The sequence below is a fragment of the Tupaia chinensis genome, unplaced genomic scaffold, assembly GCF_000334495.1.
Source record: "Tupaia chinensis unplaced genomic scaffold, TupChi_1.0 Scaffold146594_1, whole genome shotgun sequence".
Taxonomy (NCBI): Eukaryota; Metazoa; Chordata; class Mammalia; order Scandentia; family Tupaiidae; genus Tupaia; species Tupaia belangeri.
This window is the reverse complement of record NW_006206449.1, coordinates 51,899-57,181: the sequence shown is the minus strand read 5'-3', so window position 1 is coordinate 57,181 and position 5,283 is coordinate 51,899. Positions and strand designations below refer to the sequence as shown.

Genomic DNA, 5,283 nt, shown 5'->3' with positions numbered 1-5,283 from the left:
GCATCTAAGACATGATCATCCTGCTGAAGAGCTTATGTGAAACTCCACCAGAAGAGAGAAAGGACTCAGGTAAATCTAGCCTTCCAGCTACTCTTAAAAAGGGCAGACATACGATCAATATTGTCTTAGATCCTGCAGACCAGCCTTTTACCAAATGCTGAGTGACTCTATTCAACGTAATTCGGAGCAGAGTTACCCAGTTGAGCCTAACTAGAATTCTAGGCACACACACACACAAATTTAAAAAGTATAGTAAATGATTATTGCTTTAATATACTAACCTTTGGGTAGTGAATTGAGTAATAGGAACGATGTTCCTTTCGTCCATGTCAGAGGTCAGCAAAGTGTTTCTTTAAATGGCCAGATAGTAAATATGTTAGACCTGCAGGCCATGTTGCTTCTGCAAGTACTCACCTCTGCCACAGTAGAACATAATTATAATAATACGTCAGTAATTGGGTGTAACTGTACTATAATAACATATTATTTACAAAAGCAGGTGACAAACAGATTTGGTACCGGTCATAGTTAACAGACTTCTGATCTACAAAAAAATTGTTGTCTGAACCTAAAGCTCTGAATTCTTTCAGCAAGAACGCTAGACAAAGGTAAACATCAGAAACTCAGGAAATGAACAAAAATATTGATTCAAATTCAAAACAAGTCAGTGAATTCACATACGGTTATGTAAGATAATAATAATTTTGTTTTTCTGAATGGTTTTTACTGTTTTACTAAATGTTAGATTCTGAATGGCAGCATGATAACGTGTAAAAATACAATTGTGTTCTAAACCACATTCAAATACTTGAAGTACTGGAGCCAACATGTGGCATAGTGTTTAAGGTGCAAGACTCTCATATGGTCAGCTATGGTTCAGGTCCTGGAACAGGGGCTTAAAACTTACACCAGACACGTGTATGTGTGCCCTAAATCATAAGAGAAGAATGGAAGAGAAGAGACTGTGGGGTTGTCAACACTTCCTCCAGGAGATATTTTCTCACTTTCATCTCTCTGTCACTCTCTGTCTCTTCAGTTAGTGAATGTGCCCTATAGAAGAAATCTCTTAAAAAGAATTTTTTTAAATACCAGAAAGATCAAAACCATATTAGCTTTATTTTCAATTGTAGGGTATATATGTTAATCATGAATGATTGGATGTGCTTTATAATACCTGCAGTAAAAATTGCAAGCCTCAGTCAAATTTTTCATGATAAATCCCAAAATCTGAAGTGTCATCTCTGACATTCTTCAACAACCAATTTCTTTTTTTAAACTTAAAGCCCCAGATGTACTTTTCTAGACTTGCTTATTCCTCTGAAAAGTGATCGTTGAAACTTTGCCTTACACTGCATATATTGTCCTGTTTCTTTGTTTTTTGGTTTATTCTCCTGGTCAGCTTGAGTATTTGTGAAATATAAAACCTATTTTATCCAAAGGGAGCAATCTCATTTGCAGACTAAAACTCTTGCTAATAGGGATTAAAGACATTTTCTTCTTACTCAAATCTATAGGTTTATTTTAGGACATACTTAACTGACTAATTTCTCAATATTTAAGTTTCTTTTAAATGAAAATAATAACAGACAAATTCCTATGATGTTCACAATGATTATATTCAAAAATTTGTTTTAAAGACCTAATAAAATATTTCAGGTCAATATCACATGAAGTATCAAATATTGGTGGATCTAGGAGGGAATTTATTTGGGTTAAATTTTCATTTTTGATTTTTTGAATTCATGTGTAGCAGAGTGTTTTCTTTTGTTTTGAGCTATAACACACACAGAAGTATTGAGTATTTGGGAATTACAACTGTATGAGTTTAGAAATTTTTACACAGTCATGAAAACACTGCCAAAATCAAGATAGAACAGTTTCCTTACAACAGAATTTTTCACCTCCCCAAACACTAGCTCCTGGCAGTAACTGATATAATTTATCTGCAGTTCTCCCCTCCCCAGAATACCACAGAAATTAGATTGTGCCATATATATATATATAAAAGATTTTACTTTCTTTTTCACTTAGCATAAAATATTTGATTCACCCATGTTGTATTGGTAGTCCTTTCTCTCCTACTGGTGAGTGGTACTCCACTGCACGAATGCACTACAATTTTTCCATTCACTAGATGAAAAATCCAGGAGTAGCGTGCAGTTTGTATGACGCACATATAAATCTATGAACACTCTTATGGACTGAATTGTGTTAATGCACCCAAATGCATATGTTGAAGCCCAAACCTGTATTCAGGATAAGACCCTGAAGGAAATCATTAGGGTTAAACAAGGTGATAATAGTGGGATCCTAATCTTATTGCTGTCCTTTTAAGAAAAGAAATTCTGTAGTAAATTCAGTTCAAATTGGATTTCAAAAGTTAGTAACTTGAAATATTGATCCAAATTACAGAAAGTACATCTAATTTCCATATTCATGCAATGTTAAATTTTCTTTTTGGTGTTTATACCTTTAAAAAAATAGCCAAATGCTTAATGTATGTATGTACAACATATATGGGAATTTTGGGTGGTGGTTCATATCTGAAAAGAAATGGCTTCCTTATGATTAGCCTCAAGTTCTGGTGGAAATGCTTACAGGAACTAGCTAATAAACCAAACTAAGAGAAGCACATTCAAAATACTGATTTACTTTGGTAGAAAATGGTTGTTGACTAATGAAGATAGACAAGACATATTAAGGTAAAGTGGGCTATATCAAATGTACAGATTACATAAAAATTTTATCTATTTTTTAAGAGCTAAGTTTCTATATTCACTGATAGCAATGCAATACCTAATTTATTTTGACTAGAACAAAACAAATGTCCATAAGGAAAAATAGTTCCATTTTATCTAGCTTTACTTTCTGTCACTAGTCCAGTAACATTTTCCTCCCAATACAATATGCCCTCTCTCTCTACAAGACTTTTTCTGGGAGCCTGACAGTTTAGGTAAATGAGGGAGATAAGAGTAACTGCTTGCAGTTTTACATAGACAATAACTTTTTGCTTCCCTCTTAATGTGCTAAGAATTGTGTCTAAAAAAAAAAATTGCAAATCTTAAAAAGGTACCATTTCTGATTTATTATCTGTAACCTTAGGAAACTAATCACATGAAACTACAAAATTAGTAATGTCTTGAAATCTGTATATAAAACATAAATTACCTCTCATTTCAAACTCTCATTTATTAGTGTACCACTCAATCTTAAAAAAATAAAAAAATTAAATAAATCCATAAACGGCTCCAAAGATAGTCTTATACCATTCTTTACAAAAAGAAACTGTTCCTTTTAATTTTACACCAACCTCCCACAGCCCAATTTCAAAGCACATCATTTCATTGTGTTGGTCATGGACATTTGCAGGATGAGATTTTTTATTTCGTTCCCATAGCTTCTGGTTATCAGAAAACCAGTGCTTTCCTTTATTCAAAGAGTTTGGTCTGGCTGATGTGGGCGAGTCCCTCCCTATATTCTTCATCCTCATCTTTGCTTCTGGAGGAATTTCCTCTTCATTAAAAGTCGCTGCTACTAACAGGGTTTTGGAGCAAGAGTTGGAAAAGTGTCTTTCAGCTTGCTTGATCCAAGTTTGATCCAAGTTTGATGGATATGGCTGGTACTTTCTTTGCCATCTGACTACAGATGGCAAATCCAAACTTGGAGATCTTTGTAGGCTTTATTGGGAGGTCTACAGCTTCTTCTTCGGCTGATCACTGTGACTGAACTTTCCCCTCCATTGCTGGAAGAAACAGTCTTAGTTTTTTGAGGGTTTATTTTGAGAGATTTTTCCATACAGGGCATGTGCGCTCGCCAGACAGACAGAGAGACAGAGAGACAGAAAGGGAGAAATGGGGGGAAGGATGGCCATACCGCAATGCCTTCTCCTCCATTCTCCTCTTGGGATCTTGGGCACCCATGCACACGCACCCAGAGTGAGTTTTAAGCCACCGGGTCCGGGACGCGAACCGCAGTCGACTACATGGGAGTCCAGCGACATAGCCATTGCACTAACTGCTGGTCCCATAAACGGTCTTAGTTTTCAAAGGTTCTTCTGCTGCTTCTTCAGATTGTTGGGCAGCTCCAGCTTCCTGCGGTTTTTCAGGCTTCTTCTCCGCCATTTTCCCCTCCTGGCCTCCCCTGTGGGTCACGGAGATTTTAACTTCTAATGAATCCGATGGGTTTGAAGACTTCATTTGTCCCACTGAAAACATTTTTATAAAATAAATCACCTTTTTTGGGAAAATGGCAGAACAACTAAGGAACTGAATAAAATACAGAGTTGTTTTTTTTTTTTTTCCTTTCTTTGGAGAGGTTTTTGCTATAGGGCAAGTGCGCTCGCCAGACAGAGACAGAGACAGAGAGACGGAAAGCGAGAAATCACCCCCCCGGGGGGATGGTCATGCCACAATCCCTTCTCCTCTGTTCTCCTCTCAGGAACTTGGACACGCACGCACATGCGCCTGGTGTGAGTTTAAGCCACAGGGTCCAGGACTTGAACTGCAGTCGACTACGTGAGAGTCCAGCGACATAGCCATTACGCTAACTGCTGGTCCCAGTATTTTTGTTCCAGAAGAAAAAAATTCTAGTTATATTGCAAGGAATATTTATCTTTAGCACTGATATTTCATTTTCTGAAGATGGCTGTTAATACAGAAATCAAGAGATCTTATTCTTTTTAAAGAAATATATCTCCTTTTATTTTATAATAATATTGATAAAAAAACCCATTCATGTCGATGAAAATGTATAACTGGTTCAGAAAGATGTTAAGGCCATAAATAGGTTCTACCTTATTTGTTTTCATTTACTAACATTTGAGACACCCATTGCAATTCTGAGACTTTTGTTAACAAGGATTAACATTGTCCTTCTTTAGATATTACATGCAAATAAAAATTAAATATACATTCTCAGTCATGCTTTGCTTATAATCCAAACAAAAGTAGCTGTAGACTGTGGTAAAGGGGTTATTACAAAAACCAAGCATATCTTCCAGATAGATTAAAAGAGCATATCTATTATTAATCCTAATGTTACCAAGCATATTAAATGTTTTACCTGCTGCAAATTATTCAACTTGTATAACCACTGTATGTGCAAATACTGAGAATTAGACACACTGTTGATTAATGCAGTAGATGGCTTGAGGCCTCAAGCAGTGCTATAAACTTGCTTATACATTTAAACATAAAAGTAATATATCAACAGTTTTGTAGCCTTAGTTTTATGTTATCCTTCCATGTATTTGTTCAGAACATAAACATAAGCAGTTGTTTACAC

At 35.8% G+C, this 5,283-nt stretch overlaps 1 pseudogene; it reads right to left on the bottom strand.

The window, feature by feature from the left end:
• Window positions 1-3,226: 3,226 nt before the first annotated feature.
• LOC102472130 (PEST proteolytic signal-containing nuclear protein pseudogene) lies at window positions 3,227-4,196 on the bottom strand (annotated as a pseudogene).
• Between the last annotated feature and the right edge of the window lie 1,087 nt (window positions 4,197-5,283).